This window comes from Zalophus californianus, chromosome 14 (assembly GCF_009762305.2).
Source record: "Zalophus californianus isolate mZalCal1 chromosome 14, mZalCal1.pri.v2, whole genome shotgun sequence".
In the NCBI taxonomy this organism is placed as follows: domain Eukaryota; kingdom Metazoa; phylum Chordata; class Mammalia; order Carnivora; family Otariidae; genus Zalophus; species Zalophus californianus.
The window spans coordinates 48,625,062-48,644,287 of NC_045608.1; the positions used below are offsets into that span (position 1 = coordinate 48,625,062).

Consider the following 19,226-nt stretch of genomic DNA (forward strand, 5'->3'; position numbering starts at 1 on the left):
TTTCCTTTTTATGGTATTTTTGTCTGGCTTTGGTATCACGGTAATGCTGGCCTCATAGAATGGGTTAGGAAGTATTTTCTCTTCAGTTTTTTGGAAAAGTTTTAAGAGGATTTGATATTAGTTCTCCTTTAATGTTTGGTATAATTCACAGTGAAGCCAGAGCTTTTATTTGTTGGGAGATATTTTTATTACTGATTCTGTCTCCTTAGTAGTTGTTGATCTGTTTAGATTTTCTTTGTGATTAAGACTTGGTAGGTTTTGTGTTTCTAGGAATTTGTCCATTTTATCTAGGTTATTCTATTTTTTTTTTGCCTACAGTTTTCTTAGTACTTTCTAATAATTATTTTTATTTCTGCAGAATCAGTAGTGATGTCTCTATTTTCATTTCAGATTTTAGTTAATTTGAGTCTTTTTATTATTAGTCTAGCTGAAGGTTCATTTTTCTATCTTTTCAAATACCAACTTTGGGGTTGATTAATTGTCCTTTTTGTTTTCCTATTCTCTTTTGTTTATTTCTGCTCTAATTTTTATTTTTCCTTCCTTATGCTGCCTTGGGTTTCCTAGTTCCTGAAGTTGTAAAATTAGTTTGTTGATAACTTTCTTGTTTTTTGTTTTTTTTTTAATTTGAGAGAGAGAGAGTGTGTGTGTGTACGCGTGAGCCAGGGGGAGGGGAGGCACAGGGAGAGGGAGAAGCAGACTCCCTGTTTAGCAGGGCTCACTTCCAGGACCCTGGGATCATGACCTGAGCCAAAGGCAGGTGCTTAACTGACTAAGCCATCCAGGCGCCCCTCTTGTTTTTTATAGCTATAAATTTCCTTGGCACTTCTTTGCTGCTTCCTATAAAGTTTGGTATGTTGTGTTTTCATTTTCATTGTCTAAGTCTTTCCTAATTTCCCTTTGGATTTCTTCTTTGACCCATTGATTATTGAAGAGTATATTTAGTTTACATAAATTTGTTTAATTTGGCAGTTTTATTTTCTATTGTGGATTCGAAGTTCATCCCGTTGTTACCAGAGAAGCTGTTATCTTTTTAAATCTACTTAGATTTCATTTGTGGCCTAACATATGGTCTATCCTAGAAAATGTCCCATGTGCACTTGAAGAATATATATGCTTTTGTTCAGATAGCATATTCTGTATATGTATGTTAGATTAGATTAGTTTATTACAGGTTTTTGTTTGCATGGATGACATTAGTATCTATTCAAGAGTGAAAGATAGGGTGCCTGGGTGGCTCAGTCCATTAAGTGGCCAACTCTTGAGGTCATGATCGAGCCCCGAGTTAGGTTCCATGCTCGGCAGGGAGTCTGCTTGAGATTCTCTCTCTCTCCCTCTCTGTCTGCCCTCCCCCACTGTGTGCACACACTTTCTCTCTCTCTCTCTCTCTCTCTCTGAAATAAATAAATAAATCTTTAAAAAAAAAAAAAGAAAGACAAAGCTTGACACTCTAGCCTGCCTTTTAGGGTGATACTAATGGATTAACTAACACTTCAATGATTTTTTTTCTCAGCATGTTGCTAATCCATTTAACCACTGTTTATTGTCTGCTTTGTACTTGTCATTGTGTTTCTTATATAATTATGTTATCATTCTGGTCATACTCCATCTTGTCTCTTAGGAGTGTCAATAACTGAGTGTCTCTGTTATTCTTCAGAAATCAAGATATCTTCAGTCTTAGATATTCTTTTGATCTGTCAGTTTAGAGGCTTATTTAAAAGGCAATAACTTAGTAGTTATTATCATTTCAGTAATATTTATTCAAACTTACAGTGTACCAGGTACTGTGCTAATAAGATAAGTTCTATAACATTCACTTTTCCCAATATCATAGTGAGGGAGACACTGTCATCTGTGTGATGAGTTCTTTTTCTCTCACTGCTTTCAAGATTCTCTGTCTTTGTCTTTTGAAAGTTTGATTATAATGTGTCTCAATGTGGGTTCTTTGAGATGACCTTGCTTAGAGTTTTTTTTAGCTTCTTGGATGTTTATGTTGATGTTATTCCTCAAGTTTGGGATGTGTTTAGCCATTATTTCTTTAAATATTCTCTGCCCCTTTCTTCACCTTCTGAGACCCCGTAATATATGTGTTTGACCATCTGATGGTTTCCCACAGGTCCTTGTAGGTTTTTATCAATCTTTTTTCTGTCTGCTCCTCATTCTCAGTAATTTCCATTTTCTCTGTCTTCAAGTTCACAGATTCTTTGCCTTCCCTAATCTGCCTTTGAAATTTTCTGTGATTTTTTCATTTTAGTTATTGTACTTTTCAGCTTCTTAATTTCTTTTCGGTTCTTTTTCGTTTTTTCTCTTTTCTTTCTTTTTTTTTTAAGATTTATTTATTAGAGAGAGAGAGAGAGAGAGAGGAGAGAGCATGAATGGGGGAGGGGCAGAGGGAAAGGTAGAAGCAGACTCCCTGCTGAGCAGGGAGCCTGACGTGGGGCTCCATCCCAGGACCCTAAGATCATGACCTGAGCTGACGTCGATGCTTAGCCAACTGAGCAACCCAGGTGCCCCTTAGGTTTCTCTTTATTGTTATTTCCATTTTGTTCATACATCATTTTCTTGACTCTCCTCATATCTTCCTTTTGTTTTTTGAATATTTTTAGAACAGTTGTTTTAAAGTCTTTGCCTAGTACATCCATCCCTGGGTCTTTTTTTACAGGGATAGTTTCTGTGTTGGTTTTTTTCCTGTTAATTGGTCATACTTTCATATTTCTTTGTATGTCTCATGATTTTCTGTTGAAAATTGGACATTTGAATCTAATAATGCGGCATCTCTGGAAATTAGATTATTCCCATTCCCTAGGGCTTGCTGTCTTTTGTTTTTTTGTGTGTGTTGTTTTTGTTGTAGGATCAACCTGAGGTATGAACTTTAGATCTTAGGTTGTTTTTAGCTTTTGACTTTCCCTGGGCATGTCTGGTGACTTTCTCTTTTCCCTTATAAATGCAGTTGCCTTTGAATGTCCTAATCTTTCATATCTGGCTTCTAAAAGAGGAAAATGAGGGGAAGGGGGGAAATGGGACTCACCCTTTATATGCCTTAGAAGTCACTTTGGCTAGAGGGTGAGGGCCCTGCAACAGAGGAAGTAGTATTAGCAACAATGCCTACCCACCTCATAGTCTGCACCTCTGAAATCAGAAGCAACAATCAGTGATCTGAGCATATATTCCTGATATTTGGAGGACAGTTTCCCCCCCCCGTTCCCCCCCACACACACACACCCTAGTTGCCACAAGCTGTGTGCAGACTGCTCTAATACATGTGCATGGCTGTTTGCCCCAGGGCTGGAGTCTGGGGGATGGGTAGCCCTTGCCAAACTAACAGCTGAAATTGACCCAAAACCCAGTTTATCTTACAAGCCTTCCCCTGAAAGTTGGAAGCCTTCAGAAGATTCAAAAGTTCCAAAATAGTCACACCAGACAGATTCCTTATGCTCTTCTGCCATCTCCCAGAATCCTTCTCAAGAGTGCTCTTCATAAGCTTTTTGCTTGGCTTCTTTGACTTTTCTTTTGCAGAGCTTCAGTGTTCAGTGCTTTGAATGAAAAATCATCACATAATGTCAAGTCTGCTTCTTTGTGCCTCAGTTCTTTTATAGGGTCATGGCCTACACCCTGAATATTGGCAGCCTCAGAAACCTTGAACTCTAACTTTCTGTCTCTCATCATCATGAGATTGCCTAATGCTCTCTTGGCTTTTCTGTTTCTTAGTAGCTGCCCTCTCCATGTCTTCTTCTTCTTTTTTTCTTTTTTAAGATTTTATTTATTTATTTGCCAGGGAGAGAGTGAGCACACAAGTAGGAGGAGTGGCAGGCAGAAGGAGAAGCAGGCTCCCTGCTGAGCAAGGAACCCAACATGGGACTCGATCCCAGGACCCTGGGATCATAAACTGAGCCAAAGACAGACACTTAACCGACTGAGCCACCCAGGCGTCCCCTCTCCATGGCTTCTTAGTGTCTTCTTCTACATCAAGAATTTGCACATGCCCAAAGGAAAAACAACATGGAAAAAATTGGGTTTCCAATGGTGAGGTTCTCTTCTCTTGGGACTGTGGCTCCTCAAGACCTGGTTTCCTGGACCCTTGTCTGCCCTCAAGCAAACTTTAAAAAAGTGTTCTGGGGCACCTGGGTGGCTCAGTTGTTAAGTGTCTGCCTTCGGCTCAGGTCATGATCCCAGGGTCCTGGGATCGAGCCCCGTGTCAAGCTCCCTGCTCAGTGGGGAGCCTGCTTCTCCCTCTCCCTCTGCCTGCCACTCTGTCTACTTGTGCTCTCTCTCTCTCTGTCAAATAAATAAATAAAATCTTTAAAAAAAATAAAAAATAAAATTTAAAAATGTTCTGGCTTTGTTAGTTTTTCTTAATCAGAACAATTGTCTAAGTGATAGTCTACAACTAAGCAGAAGTCCTAGTGTAATTATTTATACTTTTCTGTATTGCCAATATTTATTGAAGTTAGTGTTTTTAGTATACTTTACGATATATTTTGATAAACAGAAGTTCTTCATTTTAAAGTAGTTGTATTTAAAAAAAAAAAGTAGTTGGATTTAGCAATTTCTTCAATGAATTGTTTGTGCTGTCTTATCCTCCTTGGTATCATAAAGATAGTCTCCTTTATAGTGTTCTAAAAGTTTTGAAATTTCACTTTTTATATTTAAATCTTGGTCAACACGGTTTAATTTTGGTTTTGTTTTTTCTTATGATGTAGGATAGGGATCCGAATTCACTCCTTCCCATATGCATAATCATTTGTTTCAGCAGATTTAATGAAGACTCTGTCTTTCCTCAGTGATCTGTAGCATCTCCTACATCATATTTAGGGTCTTTTCTAGGCCATCCATTATTTTTAGTTTATCTTTTCGTCCCTATTTTATATTACTGGTTAATTTGTTTATTTCCAGTAGCATGATTGTCAATTTACTGTAGCTTCAGAATAAATTTTAAATCCATTAAAGCATCTCCTTTACCAGTATACTTTATTTCTCTGTATTTCACTTTCTTTTTCTTTTTTTAAAGATTATTTATTTATTTATTTGAGAGAGAGAATTGAGATAGAGAGAGAGAGCATGAGACAGGGGAGGGTCAGAAGGAGAAGCAGACTCCCTGCTGAGCAGGGAGCCTGATGCGGGACTCGATCCCGGGACTCCAGGATCATGACCTGAGCTGAAGGCAGTCGCTTAACCAACTGAGCCACCCAGGCGCCCCTCTATTTCACTTTCATAACCCACCCTTCTACTGTTCTTGGCTATTCCTGGGATTTTGCTGTTCCATATAAATTTAAGTATTAGTTTAAATTCCACCAAAAATGTCTGCTGGAATTTGAATTGGCATGACATTGAGTCCATTGTCTTTAAGCTGATTTCTTTATAATTTTGAGCCTTCTATCTATAAATATTTATATCTTCATTTATGCATGCCTTTTTTTAACATCTTTCAATAAAGTGATACAATTTTATCTATACAGGTTGTTCACAATTTGTTGTATCTAGCTGTTGGATTTATTCCTAGGTACCTTTTTTTTTTTGCTATCATAAATATTTTTGGTGATTGCCTTTTCTGTTACTACTGTATAGAAATGTACATTGTTTTTTTTCTTTAATCCTATGCTAATTGGCTTGTTAGGCTCTTAATTTCTGGTAATTTTTAGATTACTTTATATAGACAATGATGTCAAGAGTGGTAGAATTATGGGTTGACCTTTTTTTTTTTTTTTTTTTTTGCTTTCAGCACTTTAAAAATATCATTCATGGTTTTCTGGTATCCATGTATGTGTTCACTTTCAAAGTGAAACATATAAGGAAAAGTCACCCTGAAAGTTAAACTACAATGAAACAGCAGCCCATTTGAAACCCAGTGACTTCAAACATTGGATGATCAAATATCAATGTTAAAAATTATTATAAATTGGTTAGAAATAAATGTGGAATCACAAAAATGAGTGGAGGTTTTCTGTTAAAAAAATGAATACAATGATTGGAAAAGGACAATTAGAAGTGAAAAATGTAGGGATGCCTGGGTGGCTCAGTCAGTTGAGCATCTGACTCTTGATTTTGATCTCAGGGTCTTGAGATGAAGCCCTGCGTTGGGCTTCATGCTGGGCATGGAGGCTGCTTGGGATTCTTTCTTTCCCTCTCCTTCTGCCCCCGCCCCCCACGGTGTGCACATGTGCTCTCTCAAAAAAATAAGTAAAAATAATTAAAAAATATATAATTTCTGAATTTAAAACCTCATTCGATGGGTAGATCAGATTAAACCTAAGGACTTAAATTGAGCTGGCTTTACTCCACAGTGGATTTGTGACTTTCTCATGGTAACCAGGGATGATTGTTGATTTGGGACCACTTTAGTACCTGTTCTAGGGAACCCGACTTAACCCAGCAGTCTCAGATACAATTTCTCCACATTAACAGAGGTCCAGGAACTAGTGCCAGCCACAGGCATTTGCCACTAAGGCAGCTCTACCTTTAGAGTGTGGTTATTGCTTATTTTTACTGACAACTTTTTTGACAACTTCTGTGCACCCAACACTGGAATGAAAATGTCTTAATGCTGGTCTAGTTAGAATGTCGTGTAATTTCTCCTCAGTAAATCTAGTCCATTTACTGCCTGAAGCAAAAATGTCACCATTAGTATTTTTTCTGGGAAATTTCTAACATATTACATTTGCTCATTTATCTGTTGAATGCTTATTGCTTTCTAGACTTATATAGGAGAGAAATTCTTTGTTATGTATGTTATAAATATCTTTCTCCCAATCTTTTAACTGGTAACTTTGTTTTTAGAGTCTTTTTGTTTTAGAAGACTTTAAATCACAGTATTAGATTTATCACTCTCATGCTTTACAGCTTTTGAATTTCATTGTATTCTAAAAAATCCTTCTTCATCCTGAGTCCATAACAATGTGCTTCCATGTTTTCTTCCAAGATATATATACACACACATCTACATATGTACATACACCTTTACATCTTCAACATTCTTTATTTTATTTTTGTAAATGACTGTAGCAGAAATTAGCTTTTTCCCAGTTGGAAATGCTGGTCTCAACAATAGTTATGAAGAATTCATTATCCTTACTTTTCTGATTTGAGATGTTATTTATCTTATAGTAAATTATTGTTTATACAAGGGTACATTTCTAGAATTTTAGTGCTGTTTTTATTTCTGTGTTAATATTTTTGTACTTTCAATTATGATACCTTCATTATTTATTTTTGTATCTGACAGAGCAAATCCTCTTTATTCCTTTTTTATCAAAGGTATCTCCACTTTACCTTTGTTATTTTTCTACTAAACTTGAATTTTAGAATGAGCAGAGCAGTTCTATGAAAATTTTGTCTTGAGGTTAATATGATTAGGTTAATTTGGGGGAGAATTGACTTTTTTATGATGTGAACCATCTTGAACCATAGTTACATTTGTTAGAATTCAGTAAGATTATAGATAGTAGATATACTAAAAAACAAACAAGCAAACAAAAAACCCAAAAAAACAGTGGCATATGCAGGACAGAAGATTCTCTCACATTCAGGAAAACTGAATCATTGCAGGTATAACATTCCATGGTGTAAGGGACCCAGCCTCCTTGTTCACTTTCTTTTTATTCTTCAGACACATACATACTCATGTTGTCACTGTACAGTTTTTAGATGTAATATTCCCTGGACTCTCTGTCCTCCAGTTTTCATTTGTCCTGGTCCTTCTTATTTTAGTTTAAAAGTGATCTCCCTAAGTTTGGGTTTTTTTGGATACTTAATATCAATGTCACTTCAGTTGTTAAAATGAACCTTAAAATAGACCCTTGTTAAGTAAGAGGAGGTAATAGTGTATGCCATTAGATCTTGTCTTGACTTAACTGGATGAGGTTTAATAACATAGAGTGTTATTTGCCTATTTTTTCAAAACTACTTGTTTAACTAAAAATTTTTTTTCATTACTTTTTCGACTAAGGGAATTATATTTTCTATTTGGTTTGTCAATACACCTGGGATGAATAAGGGAAGCTATATAGTACTTAAACACCAGAGGGTGCCAGAGATTCATGTTTTATTCTTCATATTTCAGAATCAGAAGTGACAAATATTACCGTACTTTGCATGTTTGTGTAGTTAACCTCATTTAAACTGACTGGCTATTTAATGATAATATGGAATTGTGGATTTTTTGAAGCTATGATAATGCTTAAAGATTAAGGTTTTTTTAAAAAGAGTTTTTGTATTTTAGAGAAAAATAAAATATAGATGGATAATACATATATATTACTTCTGTTAGTGACAGTATTTTAACAGCTAGGGTTTAGTGTGATATTTTTAAAATTTTTCTTTAAAATACACTGTTAGGGGCTCCTGGGTGGCTTAGTTGGTTAAGCGTCTGTCTTTGGGTCAGGTCATGATCCCACGGTCCTGGGATCAAGCCCTCCATCAGGCTCCCTGCTCAGCGGGGAGTCTGCTTCTCCCTCTGCCCCTCCCCCTGCTCACGTGCACTTGTGCACACGCTCTCTCTCAAATAAAATCTTTAAAATGAAATAAAAAAATAAACACACTCTTAGAGAATAACATAGGACAAGGTTACACGCTATTGTCATAGACAGTATTACTCCATTAACTTCACTGTCCTTTATTTTATACTGTAGGAATCAGATTCTCTAGTGTTGATTAAACATGTGTTCACCTTGCTTCATATGTAATTGTTTCATCATGTACTTATTAAAGAGTCTGCTTTTCCCTATATGTACAAGTGTATCAATAATATATATTGTTATATAATATATGACATAATATATATGTTTAATCTTTCCAGAGCAGGGACTTAGACATAAAAACAGCCTCTACTGACAAAACAAACAAACAAACAAACAAAAACCCCTCTCATCTTGGAAAGATAAAGGAGACAGAGAAGAAGAACCATCAGTGTAAGCTATGCCTGGATTAGCTCTAAATCTAGGGTAAAAATTCAACAAAACCGTCCTCTTGGAGGAGTTGCCTTATACTAGAAATTTGATAGAAATTAAGTTCTTAAACATTCTTCACAGGGAAATTATATAAATGAAACTTGGGAGATGAGATTGTGAAGTCTTTCAGAATTTGTAGCCAGATTTTGTCATAGTAAAATGCTGTTTAGGAAAAAATTATGTTTGTACTTAGATGCAGAATGAATTGGAAAGAAAGGATATTAGATATTAGAGGTAGAGGGTTGTTGTTACATGGGCAGGAGATAGAGCATATCTCATTTATATGTCATGGGCATTTCAAGAAGGATCAAAGCCAAGAGACTGATAATAGTAGAGTATCATTTATAATAAAAATTTCTTAACAGTATTAATAATTCAATGGAAAATATATAAATATAGGAAGAGGGTGGTAGATACTTTCAAAACAATTTATAAGTAAATAATTCCTAATATAGTGTAGATCAACAATTTGAAAACTACCCAGGGAACTTATTGAAATTTTTTATTTGGGGGCTCATCCAGAATGAAATCTCTGGAGACTGAACCTTGGCAGAAATCTGTAAAAACCCTCATAGTATTTCTGATGTTCATACAGGCTAGCAGGTCCCAAAATACGATCTACAGAAAATAGTCTTGAAACTGAGACTTTTTCAGGGAGTCTGTGAGATTAAATCAATTTTAATAATGATGATGATGTTAATGTTGTTATTTGCCTTTTTCAGTATATTATTTGATTTCCGGTTCAAAAGCCACAGTGGAAAACTGCTGGCACCTTAGCATTAATCAAGGCAGGGGCACCAAACTGTGCTAGTAGCCATTTATTCTTTACCCTCAGACACTCCCAGTAAAAGAAAAGAAAAGAAGCCAGGGTTGTTGGTGTTTTTTTTAATGTTTTCAATGAGGAAACAAACATTATTATTTTTATTAAGTCTCTACCCTTAAGTATACACCTTTTTAATATTCTGTGTGACAAAGTGGGAAGTTTGCAGAAAGCTCTTCTGCTGCATGCCGGAGTCTCATGGTTGTTTCAAGGAGAAGTGCTTGTGCTTATATTTCTTTTTTTTTTTTAAGATTTTATTTATTTATTTATTTATTTATTTATTTATTTATTTATTTATTTATTTATTTTGAGAGAGAGAGAGAGAGTGCGCGCGCGCGCACATGGGGGAATGGACAGAGATAGAGGGAGAGAAGCAGACTCCCTGGCGCAGGGGGTGGGGAGGCTTGATCCGCCAAACCTCCCCCATCATCACCTGATGGGTCTAAATCAAGAGTTGGACTTTTAACCGACTGAACCACCTCGGCACTCTGCTTATGTTTCAATTGTGAGCTCAACTAACCACTTTTTTCATGGAGAACCATTTTTACTTGGAAGAACAAAGAACAACTGAAAAACAAACTGATTGTTTAGACTTGGGAATTTGACAGTTTTGTAAAAATGAAAAAAGTGAGCTTGTCACTTCAGGGAAGACAACTTGACATCATTTTTTGCCAGTGATAAGGTTTGAGCTTTTCAAGCAAAAATTAAAAATTTGGAAAACTTGTATCCACTGCCATGAACTTAACATCTTCCCAATACTTAGATTTTCTGATTAGATTGGTGCAGATATTAACATGTGATTTTGGATTATATGTAATGAGCTTAAATTTGGAAGATCTGTGTAACTCAGTTAATGTTACAAAATCATGCATCAGTAGAAGATCCATTCAAGTGCAGAGGATCAATGGATTTTAAAGAGATTAGAAAAATAGAAAACAATGCCACCCTTTTGATTAATTATTTTTTAATTTTGGTATTGTTGGTTTTCATTAAAATGTTATTTATGTTAATAGGTAATGGTTTTATTAATTTTTAATGAATACTCATTTTTAAAGAGATTTTAATTTTAAATTTTATTTTATTTAAATTCAATTAATTGACATATAGTGTATTCTTAGTTTCAGAGGTAGAGTTCAGTGATTCATCAGTTGTATATAACACCCAGGGCTCATTACATCACCTGCCCTCCTTAATGCCCATCACCCAGTTACCCTATCACCCCACCCACCTCCCCTTCAGCAACCCTCAGTTTGTTTCCTGTAGTTAAGAGTCTCTTATGGTTTGTCTCCTTCTCTGATTTCATCTTATTTTATTTTCCCTCCCTTCCCCTATGATCCTCTGTTTGGTTTCTTAAATTCAAGTGAAATCATACGATAATTGTTTTTCTCTGATTGACTTATTTCACTTAGCATAATACCCTCTAGTTCCATCCACATCATTGCCAATGGTAAGATTTCATTTGATGGCTGAGTAATATTCCACTGTATTAAAATGATTTTATTTTTAAGTAATCTCTACACCCAACATGGGGTTTGAACTCACGACCCCAAGATCAACAGTCACACACTGAGCCAACCAGGTGCCCCTAAATACTCATTTTTTATTTCTAATGTAGTTCTGGTTTCTAATACAGTTGTCATTCAAAATCATGTAACAAGTATAGTTTTTACCTCCATAGATAAGGGAATTGATGAGTAGAGATGTGAAGAAAGTTGTTCAAGGTAATCCTTTTAATAATTATCAGAGCAGGGGCTAAAACCTTCATCTCTAACTATAGATTTGGTGCTCTTAATTTTTATAACTTAGTATTTTTCCAGGTGTGGTCCACAGAGTGTATGCCTCACAATCACCTAAGTATGTTTGTTTAAAAAAAATTCCAGGTTTGTGGTCTCCAGCCTAGACCCACTGAATGCAAATTGTGGGTACTGTGCAGGTCTGTGAGACATGTATTTTAAATATACTCCCAGGTTTTTTTTTTTTTTTTTAGGCAGTAGAACAATATTTATTTATCCAACAAATATTTATTGAACACTTACTATATACTAACCCTCATTCTGTAAATTAGGAATATAATAATGACCAAAGTCAGGTAAAACTTATAAGATCTAATTTATATTTTTTTTCAGGTCTGCAGATAAATTTTTTTTATACTTTGTTTTTATTATGTTAATCATCATACATTACATCATTAATTTTTGATGTAGTGTTCCATGATTCATTGTTTGCGTCCCAGGTGGTTCTTAAAATCACTAAAGTTTGGGAAATCCTGCAGTATGTTATGCTACATTGAGTCAAAAGAGGAAAGAAAAAGAGAGTTTCCCATGAGAAAAATAACTTCACAAAGGCATGGAAGGAGGAATAAACAGGGTGTTGCATGAGTTTATGTGCTGGCTGTGGTAGAGAGGTTATACCTAAGGGTTTACCAGAAGAGTATTGAAGGCAAAGTTATTTTACCAGGGATTAATAATCTAAGGGAAGCCCTTAATCTTCTTTTTTTTTTTTTTAAGATTTTATTTATTTTGAGAGAGCGAGAGCAGAGGGAGGGGCAGAGGCAGAGGGAGAGAGAGAATCTTTTTTTATTAAAAATTTTTATTTATTTATTTGACAGAGAGAGACACAGCAAGAGAGGGAACACAAGCAGGGGGAGTAGGGGAGGGAGAAGCAGGCTTCCCGCCAAGCAGGGAGCCTGACGCGGGGCTCGATCCCAGGACCCTGGGACCATGACCTGAACTGAAGGCAGACGCTTAGCTTAACGACTGAGCCACCCAGGTGCCCCGGGAATACCTTAATCTTCTTAAAATAAAATTTTTTGTTTATGCTTTCTAAACAAATTATTCAGTGAAATAATATATACATTTTGTACAATATTTGAAAGGAAGAAAAGATATACAGTGGAAAGATAAGGTTCTCCCTTCTTTTTCTCTCTGCTACCCAGGTTTCCATTCTAGAGCCAACCACTGTTAGCAATTTCTTGTGTGTCTTTCTAGATGTAATCTACTCAACACAGATGGTAGTATGCAATACATTATGTTTTACATTTTGTTTTTTACAACTTAGTAGTAATAAATCTTGGAGATTGTTCTGTATCAGTGTATAATCATTGTGATTTGAGATGTTTAACACAGTTATATAATGGTGGATATTTAGGATATTTCCAGTGTTTTGTACTAGGAAAGCAAAGCCACAGTCGCTGTCATTTCACATAATTTCTAGAAAGAAGAGCTTATTTATTTATTTATAAAGAAGTCTTGCTTTTATTTATTTATTTTTAAGATTTTATTTATTTACTTGAGAGAGAGAGTTGCGCAGGCACAGAGGGATAGGGAGCAGCAGACTCTCCCCACTGAGCAGGGAAGCTGATGTGGAGCTCCATCCCACGACCCTGGGATCATGAACTCATGACCTGATCCAAAGGCAGATACTTAACCAACTGAGCCACCCAGGTACCCTGAGCTTATTTATTTTAAATTGTAAGATAATATCAAATGATTCTCCATGGAGGTTAAATTTACAAATTATACTGAGCAGCAAGTTTATGGTAGCATATTTTGACATGTTCTGGTGAACTTAGTTTTTACCAGTCTAACAGGTGAAAAATTATATCTTATATTTCTCTTATGAGTAGAGTAGAACATCTTATATTTGAGTCATTTTAAATTTTTTCTTAGTGAAAATGCATGTGCTTTCTCCATTTTTCCATTGGATCATGGGTTTTTTTCCTTAGTTATTTGTAGGAACTCTTTCTATATTAGACTAATTACTTTTTCATGGTATGAATTACTTCCTTTAATCTTCAGTCTAATATGTAAGGACTGCTGTTGCCTCCATTTTACTAACAATGCAGGTCTGGAAAGATTAATTTGCTTTATTTCACATAGATTATAACTAGCAGTCAGAGTTGCACTACATGCAGTTTGACTCACTGTTTTACCCACTGTTATGCTTCTCAGTACATTGTAACAAATGAATAGCACATGTTCTGAACAGAGGGAAATTCAACTATTACCATTTCTGCTAGGAATAATAGGCAATGAAGATAATGTAATCTTTATTATATTTAATATATTTATTGAATATAATCAATAAAATAAGTCTAGCTGGTTTTCAAGAGAAACACACTGATGTTTAAAATGGAAGACAGCGTGCTCTCAGAAATTGAAAAGTTGTAGCAATTGGACAAATACTTTAAAAATATAAAAACAAAGTGGGCGCCTGGGTGGCTCAGTTCGTTAGGCGACTGCCTTCGGCTCAGGTCATGATCCTGGAGTGCCGGGATCGAGTCCTGCATCGGGCTCCCTGCTCAGCGGGGAACCTGCTTCTCCCCCTAACCCTCCCCCCTCTCATGTACTCTCTCTCTCTCTCATTCTCGCTCTCTCAAATGAATAAATCTTTAGAAAAAATAAATAAATAAAAATATAAAAACAAAGTAAAAAAAATCCCATAAAAACAAAAGTGTAAAAACAAATTAAACCAGCATTTCTAAACTAGGCGTTTGAGATAGGACTGGGATATAGCTAAAGCTTTGACAACTGAAAGACAATAAAAGTAGGAGTTTGAAGATGAGAACCGGAAGCGGGGAATGACGTGAACCAAGGCCAGAATCAGTAGGAACTATGTGATAGTGAGTAATGGGAGGGAAGAGTGCTAAGTTAAGGTCATTACCTGGAAAACCTTGAATATCAAGTTAAGTTTTTGGGAACATGACAGGTTTTTGAACAGGAAAATAGTATGATTCCCTCTACTTTAGAAGAATCATCAGTCTGGGGCTGTTTAGATCTTAAGACGGTGAAAGAGATTTAAGAAATCAGGCACAAGCAGTGGACAGCTTTATCAAAAGCTAAGGAATTAGATTGATTTTAGAAGCCAGAATGTAAGACATTAATGATAATTGCTTAATTCTTCTTTAATTTTTACACAGTAACTTATTACATCTCACAGAATCTTGAATTGGAAAGTTTCTACCAAGGCACTATTAAATTTCCTTTTTGTGGGCACCTGGGTAGCTCAGTTGATAAAGTGTCTGCCGTCTGCCTTCAGCTCACGTCATGATCCCGGGGTCCTGGGATCGAGTCCTGCATCAGGCTCCCTGCTTAGTAGTGAGCCTCCTTCTTCCTCTCCTGCTCCCCCTGCTTATGTGCTCTCTCTCTCAAATAAAATCTTTAAAAATAATAAAAATAAATTTCCTTTTTGTATATCTTTTAAAACAAAACTGATTATTTTGCACAGTACATTCATCAAAAGACACTGCATTAGACTCTCATTTTCTTCTCACAACTATGCTTCAACATCAACGACTTTGATACTGTCTCCTGACCTATCTTAGCCTTATTGGTAATGCTGCTACTACATTGTGTTGACTTTTTTTTCCCCTTTTGTCTGCCTCCTTACTTTGAGGAAGTTTTAAATGGCTTGGGTGCTGTTTATTGTGGCACCTTTTCCTCTTCCCTCAGTGGGGGTCTTCCTCTATTCCTGCTGCCCTCTGTAACCATAGCAACTGACAGATGTACTAGAGGGAGCTGTGTTCAGCTTAGGGCCAAATAGGAGGAGGGAAGCCAGGCAAGAACAGTTTTATTGGGCAGTTAGTTCCTTGCATATTTCAGAGAGGGGCTGCAAGAAGATTCTTAGAAACCTGGGACTGTCTCCTCATTGATGAATTCTGTTCAATTCTAGTACTATGCTAAGTACTGGTACTAAGTATGCTTGGTACTGGTCTTTCCAGCCTGTGTGTGAGATCTCAATAGGGGTTATGCAGGAACCCTCCTATGGAAGCAATTTGCAGTTTCTAGTGCTTGTGTACCTGATACACATCTGAGATTGTAAACATTCAGTGTTGTGTGCCTGTGTGTAAAGGCCATGTTTTGTGTATCTTAAATAATTCTGATTTTCTTTTTAAGGGAATATTGGGGTTTTATGTCTAAACTTCATCATATTTTCTATTTCCAGTTTTCTTTTCCTAAATATTTATTTACTATTTTTAAATATCACTCATCATTTTGATTGGTAATCCATGTATATAGTGCAACATTCAAGAGGTAGAAAAGAGTATACTGTGGTTATAAAATAAGTCTATCTTATCTCCACTTCCCTATTTCCCTCTCCAGAGGAGAATTCCTCATGTATATTTCCAGAGATGTATTATGCGTGTGTGTGTGTGTGTGTGTGTGTGTGTGTGTGTGTTTCCCAAGGGGCAGTCTCTTTACCTCATTTTTTTTCCCCACTTCACAGTATATCTTGGCAGTTGTTCTGTATCAGGTCAAAGAGAACTGCCTCATTCTTTTAAGTGGCTGAGAGGGATTTTAAAAAGCACCTGATCTAAGTTACTCATTTTTTATTTCTTTCTATAATTTTTTTAAAGATTGTATTTATTTGTCAGAGAGAGAACAAACGAGCACAGGCAGAGGGAGAAGCAGGCTCCCCACTGAGCAGGGAACCTGATGTGGGACTCGATCCCAGGACCCTGGATCATGACCTGAGCCTAAGGCAGACGCTTAATGACTGAGCCACCCAGGCGTCCCTAAGTTACTCATGTTTTTAAAGGAAAAATTGGAATCCTTAAGATGTTAAGTAACCGGGTTTCTGTTTTGTAGTGAACTAGCTCTTCATTGATGTGTAGTTGACCTTTTTTTAATTTTTTTTTTTGATAGGTTTTGTTTATTAAAGCAGGTTAGGTTCGGAGTGCCTGGGTGGCTCAGTAGGTTAAGCATCTGCTTTCGGCTCAGGTTGTGATCCTAGGGTCCTGGGATCCAGCCCTTCATTGGGCTCCCTGTTCAGCGGGGAGTCTGCTTCTCCCTCTGCACCCCCCCCACTTATGTTCTCTCTCTCTCTCTCAAATAAATAATAAAATCTTTTTTAAAAAAATAAAGCAGGTTAGGTTCACAGCAAAATTGATTGGAAGATACAGAGAATTCCCCTTAATCCCACACATGCATAGCTTCCGTCATTATGAACATCCCCTGCCAGAGTGGTCCATTTGTTACAGTTGACAAAACTGCACTGACAAGTCATTAAGCCTCAAAGCCCATAGTTTACAGTTTGCTATCAGTGTAGTACATTTTATGGGTTTTAACAAATGTATAGTGAGGGGTACCTGGGTGGCTTAGTCAGTTAAGCGTCCAACTCTTGGTTTCAGCTCAGGTCATGATCTCAGGGTCATGAGATTGATCCCCGCATTGGGCTCCACACTTAGCAGGGAAACTCAGCAGGGAACCTGCTTCCCTCTCCCTCTCACTCTACCCCTCCCCCTGCTTCCTCTCTCCTCTTTCTCAAATAAATCAATAAATCTAAAAAAAAAAAAAACCCAAATTTATAATGATGTGTATCCAACATTGAGTAGTATCATATCTGAGTAGTTTCAGTGCTGTAAAAATTCTCTGTGCTCTGCTTCCAAAAGGCAAAAGTTTGCCTTTTCCAGAATGTCATGTAGTTGGAATCATACAGTATGTAGCCTTTTCAGATTGGCTTTTTTCACTTAATAATTTGCATTTAAGTTCCTGTCTGTGTCTTTTCATGGTGTGACATCTCATTTCTTTTTAGTACTTAATGCTCCATTGTCTGGATGTATCACAGTTTATTTATATACTTAGCTACTGAAGGACATTGTGGCTATTTCCAAGTTTTGTCAATTATCTCTGAAGCTGCTCTAAACATCCATGTATAAGTTTTTGTGTGGACATAAATTTTCAACTCCTTTGAGTAAATACCAGGGAATGTGATTGATGGGTTGTACAGTAAAAGTATGTTTAGTTCTATAATAAACTGCCAAATTGTCTTCCAGAGTGGCTGTACCATTTTGCATTGCTGCCAGCAGTGAATGAGAGTTCCTGTTGCTCCACATCCTCATCAGCATTTGATGTTCTCAGTGTTTAGGATTTTGGCTTTTCTATTAGGTGTATAGTGGTATCTCATTTTAATTTGCATTTCTCTGATGACAAGGATGTGGAGCATATGCCTTATATGCTTATTTGCCATCTGTACATCTTTTTTATTAGGACTTTGGCCAGTTTTTTAATTGGTTTGTTTGTTATTGTTGAGTTTTAAGAATTCTTTGTATATTTTGGATAATAATCCTTTATCTGATGTCTTTTGCAAATATTTTCTCCCACTCTGTGGCTTGTCTTTTCATTCTCTTGATATGTGGTGGGGTTTTTGTTTTGGTTTGGTTTTTCTAAAGTAATCTCTACCCCCAACATGGGGCTCCAACTCACGATCCCAAGATCAGGAGTCACATGCTCTACCAACTCAGCCCACCAGGTTCCCATGAGACATGGATTTTTAAAAATATTTTTTACTCAGACCTTTTATTTTTTTACTTGGGTCTTGGTCCATCTTTGGGTTTATGGTTTTTACCATTCTTACACTTTAGATGTTTACATATTTAGATGTTTCTGGAAATACTTTATTTACATAGGTGGCAGAATGATTCTCAGAGTCATTTTCAGCATCCATACTTCTGACAATACCTTTGTGACATTTGATAAGGTGGAGTCCAACCATTTCAGTATACTTTCTTTGTACTGCATGTTTTATTTAAGTGGTTTGAGATACTAAATTTAAATTTTTCTTCTCTTTGTAAAGACACACCTTTTAACGTTAGGCTTTTAAATCCGCTGTTCAGATTATAAGACCATTGTTCTGTCTCTTCACTTTCAGCTGCTGTGTCTAGCTCTTTCTTTCTTTTATGTAGTTTTTTTTTTTTAATCTCTTATGTTTGAACATGGGCTCTTTCCCCTTAACCCCTAATGTGTTGCTTTTTAAAGTGGAACACCAGAGGACTTCATTTCTTGAGTGCTTGACAATTATAATTTATTTCCCTTTCTTGTGCACAAATGCATTACCACAGGGAGTTCCATAATTTAAATCTATTGACGTGAGACCACATGATATACCATTTGGCCCATGCAATAAAGAGAAGCAACATCTTTTTTTATGTAATCGTGTTTGTGTAAATTACGTTATGCATTGGTTAGGTGAGTTATGATCAGTAATGTGCTTGTTATTACATATGGTGATAAGGATGCTGTGAGGGAATTTTTGTATTTCTTTTTTCTTTTTCTTCTCGATCCTTAAACATATATACTAATTTTAGCACTGTAGCCATGTAGCAATCCTGTTAGACAAAAACAACTATTTAATTTTGCTGGTGCAATGCAAGGAGCTCAAACATGTTTTGTTTCATATATATATATATATATATATGTCAGTGTGTGTGTGTGTGTGTGTGTGTGTGTATGTGTGTGTAATTTTATATGTAGACCCTTTGCAGCCATTTGCTTGAGGATGTGGTTTAATAAATTCAATTGGTACAGGTGGAACACACCAAAAGTTTGAAGCAGAAAATCAAAACTAGTTTTAACCATTTGGTTTCAGAATAACTAGTCAAGAAACCTTCTTCTTATGGGTCTTTATGTGGGTATAGATCTTTCAGGATCAGCGGATTTCTCCTGATCCTCAGTGGAACAGTAGAGTGC

The 19,226-nt window shown here is 36.3% G+C and overlaps 1 protein-coding gene across 1 annotated transcript in view; it reads left to right on the top strand.

Annotated features, from left to right (window-relative positions):
* The window catches only part of TAF4B (TATA-box binding protein associated factor 4b), a 124,643-nt gene that overhangs the window by 43,824 nt on the left and 61,593 nt on the right, over positions 1-19,226 (top strand).